Consider the following 12,044-nt stretch of genomic DNA (forward strand, 5'->3'; position numbering starts at 1 on the left):
AGGTGCAGAACTTTCTCTATTTCAGTGTCTGCTATGGTGATTCCCACTGGAGTTGTATGAATCCGAGAGATAGGACTGTCTCCATTATGTGAGATGATCAGAGTCTCCTCTCTGGTATGAGGTGGTGATTCAACTGTTACTAAGAGCTCCTTTTGAGTTATCACTTCCTGATAATAGTAAAAACGATAGTTTTACCTACAAATAAGCAACGAGACTCAAACGCAAGTAAAACTAAAACTAATTTCCAGCTTAATTATCAAAGTTTTCTACTCTCGATGCTATTGCAATATAGTTGGAATAGAAATTTCGTTCCACTCCTAGTTCTTTAGAATTCACGTTAACTAAGATGATCAGTTTTATCAAAGTCAATGACAGTACAGATTATATAATTATGCTAACAACGATGGGAAATAACGTAATTGAAATGTTATAAATAATAAGATGGCAATTAAATACTAAGGTTCGAATCTAGATAAAGAATTAGGGGAATTTGATTCCACCTTAACTCGACTTAATTTACTAACGAAGAATTGTCGTAATCCAAATTGCAATGCTTCCGCATAACAATTGGGTGTTTCTAATCCCTAATTGTTCATGGTAATCTCTACCAACTAACAACAAGCATGTGAAGTAATCAAACCCATTCTCATGGGAAACTAATTACTTTCAAGAATAAAATAGAATATTACAAACTATTCTACACTAACAACAATCAAATTTTCATCAAGGCTTCCTCAAACCCCTCTAATGGAGGTTTTAGCCTTGATTCATTAAACTATCATTTATATATAAACAATAACAAGACATGATAAAAGAATATAAATTTACTTATTTGATTTAAAATGAAAGTCTAATCATGCAAGATTGAATTAAAGCTAGTAATGATTTAATATAATAAAACTAGAATTATCAATAGCTAACTAACTTTATTGATCTAATGAATAATAACAATAAACTGATTCAAAATTGAATTCAAAATAAGGTAATAAAACTAATTTTCTGATATAGGTCTAGTTATTATCAAGAGCTAAGTTTTTTTTTTGTTAAATGGAGGAGACTAGATCCACAAAATCGTGCATAGGCTGAGGAGCCTGTTTTGGGCTTGAAAATCGAGCCCAAAACCTTAGTACTTTAGGGCTTTTCAGCTGGATTTGACTTCAATAACATTTTCGTCCACTTCTACTCCTCTAATTGGGTCAAGGCTAGAACCATTGGAAAGCTCTTTTCAAGCCGGTCGTTTTGACATAAGATAGGCCTAATTCCGAGGTCTGAATCCAAAGATACGGCCTTTGAAAGTTCTGCTGACTTTTGTGTGATGTTTCTGCCCGCGTTGACTTTGACTTCTCAGCTTTGACCGGGCTTTAAAAAGGCTTTTTCTCCTTGAATCTTAACCTTTTACCATAGAACTTCTTAGCAACCAACCCTTGCTCCTTTGTCTATCAAAAAGGGTGTATTTCTACACATATTCGACTCCAATGCCTGAAATACAAAAAAACATGATAACAGTACTAACTCTTACTTATTAATCACATAATTGGTCAAAAAGCAATATTGTTAAAGGGTTAAAACTATAGTTTTGGGCTCTTATCAGACCACACTCAAACAGCATTTTGCTTGTCCTCAAGTAAATATGAGAAATTATAATAAATGACCAAAAATAGAGTTCTAACTAATCTCGTTTCGCCGAGTGCAATTGCATTGACCATATGCAACAAGGCCTTAAACCACTAGGAATTCCCTAGTGGAAGAGTTATAGCCTCATGAGAGTTTTCCAGTGAAGGTACTCACAAACTTCATCTATACTACAACGACTAAGAAATAAAACTATTGTTTCCTTATTTATTGTCTCAATTATCTATACATCTCACTAGCAATGAATACAGAATAATCAAGTCGAAACCTAAGCTAATATAATAATCAATCATCTACAAATAAACATATATATAATGAGTAATATTATGAAATGCACTAACAGGTCCATTTCTGAAACTTTGGAATAGCGTCCTTAAGTAGGTCCTCACATAAATGTCAAGACAAAAGCATTCTAATTTTTCCGCTCAAGTTTTGCTACTCCAGTGTGTAGTGGGCACCCTTTACCTTACAAACTCAATGACACACAAGGAAGCCAAAGTCGATCAAACACATCTGCCACTTAGTATCACACTAGCCTATTCCTAATTGAGCTAGAGGTCTTTATTAGGTATTGTGGGGATTAGGTGATGGTTTAAGAATGAAGGAAACTGATATTCAAAAAGAACCAGTTTGAGATAATAGAGTCTTCATATTATGTAACTAGAGAAAACCTTGTTCTTTACTTTTGCTTCTACACTTTGTTTCCATCTTTAGCTATTTTTTTCTTTTTCTTTGGCTTTTGACTCCTTTGATTCTGTTTTTGGAGTTCTATCTCTTTATTTATTTTTTATTTATTTGGATGGAAACTTTCTTTTCTTATTTGAAGCAACTAACAAATTCTTGATTTCAAAGGTCTTTCTCTTTTCTATTCTTCATCTCTATTCTCAGACTCATTCAAAGAATGGGTAGGCTCTTTTTTTTTTTTTTTTTTTGTTTTGTAAAAGGTTAAAGAATTTGCGATTTATGAAAGGCTAAAGAAAGGCTCAGAGGGTAACTAGCGAAAAATAATTTATAGTTTTGAATTTTTGGCTATATCGATCCAAAGAGGGCCTAAATTCTCGCTTAGGATATGGTATAGTGATCAAGCAAGTGAACGTCTGATTTCTCTATCTGGATTTTACTTCTCCCTTGTGTCATTTCTCAAATGTTTCACTCATATAAGGTTTCAGGCTATATTCTCACAGGATTTGTAGAATAAGTACTCTAGCCTAGATTTTAGAAACTTACTGCCAAACAATCATAGATACTCATGTAATATATTTATAGAAAGATGCAAAAATTATTACCTACATATTAACCTAAGTTTCTAAAAACTATTCTAAAGCAAAAGCTAACGTGAAACTTCTAAATTATTAAGAGCAGAGAGAAAGAAAACAATACCAATATTCCTAAGTGTATAGCACCACTTTTTTTTTTTTTTTTTTTTTTTTGAATTTATGAATTTTTACTAGAAAACAAGTGCATATTGTACATATCTATATCCTAACAGATGCCTTAATTACACGTATTTTTATGCCACCCCCAAACAAAAAACATGTTTTGTCCTCAAAGTATTGAAATAAAAAGGGTAGAAAAATACCATGGAAACGCGTGAAATTTTAGAACATCTGCAAAACAAGGTTAAAGCATACTAATATAGAAAATTACAAACAGACACAACTCTATATGAGTTCCACCCGTTATGGGGTTATAAGAAGTAAATTGCTTGGGACATAAGCAGACACTAACTGAAACTAAAAACTTATCTTATCTCCCACGTTTAAATGTCATCATCCTCCTCTATAAAGAAATAAGGTTCCTTCGCATCCTACCACGCCATGATGATTTGCCAGGCTTCACGCCATTTATCATCATTAGCGGTTCCCAGCCTACGTGTATGATCACCTCGCAGAACCAAGCACCATAGGTGTCGCTTCCCAACAAGTCTTCAAAACACTACTCAGGTATGACTGTAGGAGATCTCATCACAATAAATACTCTCTAGAAGAGCTACAAATGACCCTGGAAAACTCTCAAAAAATTAGAAAATTTTAGGGTTTGCAGGTCAGGGCGCGGGGAGCGCTCCGAAATGGCCTTTGAGGGGTGTGTGTCGCGCTCAGGTCCAAATCGAGTTATAGGCGTTTCAGTTCTAGGCGCGCTCAGAATTGATCTTGCTAGGGCGCGGGGCGCGCTCCGTGTGTGAAGAGCAGGATGAAGTGAAAAATAAAAAGAAAAATGTAGAGGTTCAGGGTGAGAGATGAAAGTGAGATGTGTAGGTTTTGTGTGTAGAATGAATCAAGTATATATAGGGTTTTAGTTTCTAACACAAATCAACAAGTTGCCAAAAAAATTTAAGGCAATTGTCGGAAACAAAATATTTCCAAAACCTAAAACGGAAACAACCCAGATTCATTATCCCAAAACAAACCTAATATCTTTTAGATTGAATTTAGAAAAGGAACTTCCTAACTCATTGAAATTTCATCCTACCACAATATCTTATTCTAGCCACACCAATATTGGCAACATTCTCAACCAAATCATTGCAAAATTACTTCTAAAATGGTGGATCAGATAAAAGCAATGCTAAAAATAATAATACCACCCGCAAATAATTCGGGAAGGTGGGATTTACGCAAAAATCATCGCATGCTTAGACAAAACCCAAGTTAAATTAAAATGGAAATTAAAATAACAATTAACTACATAATTCAAATTTAACTATTGAATTTAATAACTTAACATCCAATCTACTAAAAACAATAAAACAACATCAAAACAACAAAGTGAGTCTTTTATAGTCAGATACTCAAGACTATATCTAAAACATATGTATATAATGAACATGCAGTTTATCATATATCAACAATCGAAATAGTTGCGGATCTTTCCATAAATAAATAACATGGAATGCACCCCCAAATAGAATCAAGCACCATGATTTTCTACGTCGCAACTTAGTGAAATGAAAGCGAAGCCTGATAGACCTAGAACGTAACCGAGCATGCACCTTCTTCTTCATCGTTGAACGAAAGGGTGTCCAAGTGAATAATCGTGAGAAAATAGATGTTTGTGGAAGATATGTTGGATACAAATAAATTTTATAATGAAAGAATGGAAAAACTGAGAATGTGGGTTTAGCACAAAACTCATTCATGGTGTAAGTAGGAACTATCTCAATTTTGAAAATGAAAGTGTCAAGTGCCTTTTCCTTGGGAATTATTTCTGTATTAGGAGGATTTAGAAAATCATAAAGAACAGGAGAAACAAGAGGGTCAAGTGCAAACTCAAGGCTCCTTTGAAAAGGTGGAAGGTAGGGAAAATTGGTGATGGAAGATGAATGAGTGACAGGATGATTGATAAGTGCTCAAAAAGTGCAATTTAACCCTCGATTATGCCTCTTGTTTAGCCATCTTAGTGGACTAATAGTGTTTGTAAGTTATGCTTTAAGATTCTACAGGTGAAAAAGAGAGTTTTGTAGAATATTAGAGAAAAAGAGATAAAATGGAGCAATTCGGAGCATTAAGGATCATATGGGAAGCCCGTGGACAATCATGGAGAAGGCCAAGGAATTGAAGCTATTAAAGATGCGACTTTGACCTATTTTAAAGCCTATTTGGAAGCCCAAGGCCAAAGGATTCGTTGCTTGGACCAAAACCCGCAAAAGATGAAAGAAAAATAGACCAAAGGTGGAAAAATAGAGTCTCGCGTTTGAGACGCGACTATCATGCGTCCAGATGCGACCCATGCGTTTGGGACGCATAGATCGAGCGTCCAGACGCATTGATTAAGTCTGGGATGCATGAATAGTGCATCCAGACGCATGAATCGACACTGTAGCCAATTCCTTCTAAGTTTTGGAGATGAAGTTGGACTCTGGAAGAAGTCTATTTGTATTAGGAAACAAATGACGGTTTGGAATGCTTCTAGAGCTCATTGTAACCCCTATAAATATAGGACCTAAGTGCCTCATGTAATGGGCCAATTCACTTATATTCTTGTCTCCAGAACTTGAGACAGAGAGAGATTAATAATAAAATATCGGTTTTAACTAGCTGAGTCTTAATAAATTAGTCTTTCTAGTCTTATGTTCTTCGACTCTTCTTCTTCTCGTTCTTCGTGTTCTTCCTTCTTTATGGAAGGCTAATCTTCTCCTTCAAGGGAGGAGATGAAGCCAGTGCTTAAGGTTTAATGATTCTTCTGGTTCATGGTGTTCTTCAATCAGGTTAGTTCTTTATGTTTTTAGTTATTAGTTCCATTGCCCACACCAGGGGATGGAAGTATAGAATAGGGTTTATGTTTTGCAATATTAATATCATGCTAGTGTTCTTTACTTTTCTTCTAGTAGTATAGTTCTTTAGAGTTAGGGAAGTATTCTTTGTGTTGCCTTAGAAGGGGTAGCTCAGGGAGTGGCTGCCTAGGGGAAGTATTCTTTGTGTTTGCCTTAAGTGGTGATTCATTGAATGGCCGCCCGATTAGGAAGTACTCCTTGATGTTGCTCTTGGTAATACATTGAATGGCTGCCTGAGCTTACATAAAAGGAAAGAAGGTATTAGTAGCATAAACATAGGAACAACCTTAAGTAGAGTTAATTGTTAACATTGTTTTGTCCAAGAGGGCATCGGCACTTGCTCGATTGCCTAATTGTAGTCTACTTGTAAGAACAACCATGAAGCAGAAGGTCATAGATTAAAAGTATTGGTGGATTCTAATCTCTTGAATTCCCTCTCTTATAAATTCCCAATAGTTTAGTTAATTTAGTTTAGTTTAGCATTAGAATCTAAATCTCTATAATCATAGTTTTTAATCCCTTAAACCCCCTTTCCAGTCCTGTCCTTCACATAACATACACTTAAAAGTGGAATGATACCCTACTCATCCTTTACTTATTGAGGGATAATTAGGTTTTGATACGCTTCTATTTTGTTCAACGACCATCATCTATCTACATCATTCATCTCATCTACACACACAAAAAGAGGCTGGTCAATGATGTGAGGTGGATGAATGGGGCTTGGCTAGAGCTCTCAGGTCTAGATCATTAGAAGCCTTGAGATATGCAAGATATTCCTCAATAGGTGGGTCAAAAGAATCACTATGATAGAGGGTGAAAAATTCATCTTCCGTCATAGCGTCAAGGGATGAATGGATGTTGACAGGGAGGGACTCGCGAGGTGGCAAGGAAGAGTTGCAAAAGAGTCGAAGGAAATCTTTCTCGACTTCCAGGGAGTTCTCGTCGAAGTTGGAACTTCCAAAGGAAAGGAATTTGTGCATCTGATTATCAGGAACGTGGTTTTGAAATAATCTTGAGCTAAGCTCTCGATCATGCTAACCTCGCCATCTGAAGTCGTATCTGGGAACTATTTCATCATTTTAAAAACATTTACCTCAACTGAAAGATGGCCAAAAGACATGGACATCGAACCATCGCGGTAGTTTATGAGCGCGTTGGCAGTAGCCAAGAAATGACGCCCTAAAATGATCGGAACAGAGTCGTTAGTGACTTTTGTATCAAGGATAACAAAATCAGCAGGATAGTAGAAATCCTGAACCTTAACAAGCACGTTTTCCACCACACCTTTAGGATACTTAATAGACCGATCCGCTAATTACAACGTCATTTTAGTAGGTTGCATCTCTTGTAGACCTATTTGTTTATATAAATAATATGGGAGTAAGTTAACACTTGCCCCTAGGTCTAATAGCGTGGTCGTCGTGTGGGAATCTCCTAAGGTGCATTGTACAGTAGGACGACCAGGGTTCTTGTACTTAACGATTCCATTATGTTCTGATAAAGTTGGAAATTGTTTAGTTAAAAAGGCATCTTTAGGAATATTTGTCTTACACATAGTAGTGCACATCTCTTTAAGAAACTTAGCATAGTGAGGTAACTTTTTAATTGCTTCAAGAAATGGTAGGTTTATCGTTAGATTTTTGAAAACCTCCCTAATCTCATCGAAATTCATATCCTTAGTTAACATGGCTAATCTCTGGGGAAACGGTGGTTTCTCTCTATATTTAGCGTGTAGATCAACAAGATGTCTAACCTGTAGGAACCGTTATTTCAGAATGAATATTTCTACAAATTGTAAAAACCACGTGCAGCGAAATTAATGGTTCTCACGATTTTGGATTAGAAAACATACCTTTAAATCTGGCTAATCTAACACTGAGAATCCAATAGCTATGAATCCGAATCAACAATCAACCCCTTGATCTTCTGTTGTATTCCTTTCAATAGATTGGACGTTGTGTGGGCAACAATCTACCAACCCCCTTCTTTCTCACAAAGCTAGATCTAATTTTGGATCTATCTTTCCTTGCCTCTCTTTTCAATCCAGAGTGAATAGTAATTTTGGCAAGGAGAGAAGGGATTCTATTTATAGGCTACAACAGGGACCATGAGGAGAAATTAGGGTTGGGCCTCCTGATGGGCTTGGGCTTCCCATGTTCGCCCAAAACACACGGCCCAAGTCCGTCAACAAATGACTTATTCCATTAAAGGCCATTGTTGCACTACCGCCCTAATCCCAAATTACGTGTCAGCGTTTATGGGCTTCATATTATATGCTCGTTGATCTCCCTGTGTTTAAGATATCGAATGTCCGTTGATTAAATCAAGTTACTGACAACTACATTAATCAACTTCTTATGTCCTTGTATAGTACCACTCAACTTCATTGTCATGTCAGATCAAATCCACCTGCAGGGTTTACATGACAATCCTTATGAGCTCGTCAAGGGGACATCATCAGCCCGACTTCTTGCGGGACACAGATTCCTTCTATAATCAACAACACACCTTACATACAATGTCATTACCCAATCCATCGAGTTTGTTGATTCACAAATAAATCTCAGTCATTGATGATTTAAACCAATGTATAATGCACGTAAGTGCCCGTTATTATATCCGGATTAAGAGGACAAGCATCCATAATAACAGAGGTGTTTGTTCTCTTATATAATCAGTATAAAGAGAAACAACCTCACTTGGTCCTGTTCAATACACACAAAGTGTACTAGTGTAATCCTATAGTCAAGATAGACTAATACCAGATTATACTACAACCGTACCAATGGTTTGTCCAAATCCATCTAGGTTGTGAACGATTACTTATACTTTATAAGGTACTGATGATATGATCTTTTGTGTGTTCATACCATATCATCTACAACATAAAGTATTAGACACATCCATATAACTAATAACATATATAATATGCATAACATTTGCCCATATGATTCTCATTCAAAATATAAAGAATTAGAGTTAATACAAAAGTAATGCTTTTAGTATATAACCCTATCATAACCTTGGCTTTTTGTTCCTTAGGTTGTGGTTTAATTGGTACCTCTACAGGGGTAGGATCTTCAGTTTCTATTTCGGTATCTAGTTCAATATCTGGTGTAGGGGCTACTGGTGGGGTAACTACAGGCATAGTTACAGCGTTATCAACCACTCTGCCAGAACGGAGAGTGGTGATGGCATTTAGCTCACCTACGTTTGCATTGTCCTTACTAGTATTACCGTTTACCTCAAAGGCTGTGTTTGTTGTTTTAGGATTAGGTATCGCTTGACCTGGAAACACACCCTTGGGTTGTACTTTCTCTTGGGCTAATTGTTGTAAGGAAAGTTAGATGGCTTATAAAATCTGTTGTTGGGTTTGCATAAAGGCGTCAAAATGATCCGGTTGTGGAGGAGTGTTTGTTACAGGTTGTGTGACAGGAACTATGTCACGTTGATTATTAACAGGTGGGTTGTGCTAGTTATGATTAACCGGAACGATACCTCTATTAGCATTATAATTATTATTGTTATAATTATTATAATTATCCTGACTTTGTCCTTGTCCTTGTCGTGGTGGAGCTTGGTTGTAATTGTTTGCTGGCCTAACATTTTGATTATTATACCCTGGAGGTGTAACTTGTTGATTATTTCTCCAACTGAAGTTGGGATGTTGTCTCCAAGGGGCATTAGGAATAGGATAGCTATTAATTAAGCAAACATTATCTTGTTGTGATGTTTGTTGTTCATAAGCGAGAGGACAATAGGAGTCGGGATGCTCAGGACTCAAACAGAAATTACATGGATTAGAGTTGACATTCATGATAGGGATATGCTTTTATTAAACAGAAATAGCTTCTACCTTTTTAGTTAGAGATTCGATTAAAGTTTTAAGCTGAGGATCGGGTTTAATCTCAAACATACCAGCGGCCTTAACTGTTGAAAAAAAACTAGCGGAGCTGGAGATATCGTCACTACCCCCGTTATTATTATGCTTTGTTTGATCTTCTAGAAATTTATAAGCCTCTGAAGCTCCTTTACTGAGGAAACTACCCCCATTCATTATGTCAAGGACCTCTTTATGGTGGTGTAACAGTCCCTTGAAAAAGGCATGAACTAACGTGTCTTTCGCAAGGTTATGATGTGGGCACTCTATAAGAAGGTCAGTGAAATGATTCCAAGCCTCTGAAAAGGATTCATGAGGATTCTATCGAAAAAAATGAATCTTGGAAAGCATTTCATCTGTCTTCAGTGGTGGGTAAAAATGTTCCATAAATAGTTGAACAAGTTTGGCCCATGAGTCCACAGAATTAGGCGCTTGGGCTGTTAACCAAGATGCTGCCTTGTTGGCTAGGGTGAAAGGAAACACCCTCAGTTTAATTTGTTTAGCACCAACCATAGGATGATGGAATGTGGTAAGGACTTGTTCAATCCTACGCCTATGCTGATAAGGTTTTTCATGGTCTAACCCATGAAAAATGGGTAACAAATTAAATACATTTGGGGGGATTCGGAAATCCCTCACTAGGTCTACAAGAACGATGCAAGATTTTGGGCTATCGTTCAAGGCTTTGTAAAAGTCAGAGAGAGGAGACTCTCTTTCTTCAGCCATTATATCAGGTGTAGTGTGCGGTATACTAGAAAGGCTTGTGTGTTGACGTTCACGATAGATTACGTTAATCGTTTTTTCTCTACCTGACCTTAATCTCATACAAGGCTAAGTCCAATATTGAAAAAAAAATATGACAACAGTCAAAACAATCCTGATATGCTAGTATAAACTTCTAACAGGAGATGTGAGGAGTGGAAGAAAGAAGTACCTGAATGCCCCCTTGCTTCGCTTATGAATAGCGTCTTGTTTATGCAAGCTCAGTGTATTTAACAAGTTAGAAACACTGAATAACTTGAACTAATGGAAGTTTGAACTAACCAGTGAAAATCGGGTTGCGCCAGAAGAAGGCGTGGGTCGCGCTCAGAAATGTCCTTGGTAGGGTGCGGGTCGGGCTCAAGTCCAACTCGAGTTCCAGGCTTTTCATCGCTAGGCGCGCTCAGAAGTAGCCTTGTATGGGCGCGGGCCGCACTCAGGCTATTCTTGCGAATTTTTTTTAGTTTATGAACCAAACGATCACAGTTAGAACCAAACAAGGGTGGGTGGGTTTAATGGAACTTTGGGAAAACTAACAATACTAATGTCAACAATTCTAAATGGAACTAAGATGGCAGCAACGCCATTTGATAATAGTAAAAATGATAGTTTTACTTACGAATAAGCAACGAGACTCAAACGCGAGTAAAACTAAAACTAATTTCCAGCTTAATTATCAAAGTTTTCTACTATCGATGCTATTGCAATATAGTTGGAATAGAAAGTTCGTTCCACTCCTAGTTCTTTAGAATTCACGTTAACTAAGATTATCAGTTCTATCAAAGTCAATGAGAGTACGGATTATATAATTATGCTAACAACGATGGGAATTAACGTAATCGGAATGTTATAAATAATAAGATGGCAATTAAAATACTAAGGTTCGAATCTAGATTAAGAATTAGGGGAATTTGATTCCACCTTAACTCGACTTAATTTACTAACAAAGAATTGTCGTAATCCGAATTGCAATGCTTCCGCATAACAATTGGGTGTTTCTAATCCCTAATTGTTCATGGTAATCTCTTCCAACTAACAACTAGCATGTGAAGCAATCAAACCCATTCTCATGGTGAACTAATTACTTTCTAGAAGGGAATAGAATATTACGAACTATTCTACACTAACAACAATCAAGTTTTCATCAATGCTTCCTCAAACCCCTCTAATGGAGGTTTTAGCCTTGATTCATTAAACTATCATTTCTATATAAACAATAACAAGACATGATAAAAGAATATAAATTTACTTATTTGATTTAAAATGAAAGTCTAATCATATAAGATTGAATTAAAACTAGTAATGATTATTAACTAAATCTATGAATTGAAGCTAAAATGATATAATGAAATGAAACTAGAATTATCAATAGGTAACTAAATTTATTGATCTAATAAATAATAACAATAAATTGATTCAAAAATAAATTCAAAACAAGGTAATAAAACTAATTAATGGAGACTAAAACTAATTTTCTGATCTAGGTCTAGTTATTATCAA

The sequence above is a fragment of the Coptis chinensis genome, chromosome 2, assembly GCF_015680905.1.
Source record: "Coptis chinensis isolate HL-2020 chromosome 2, ASM1568090v1, whole genome shotgun sequence".
In the NCBI taxonomy this organism is placed as follows: Eukaryota; Viridiplantae; Streptophyta; class Magnoliopsida; order Ranunculales; family Ranunculaceae; genus Coptis; species Coptis chinensis.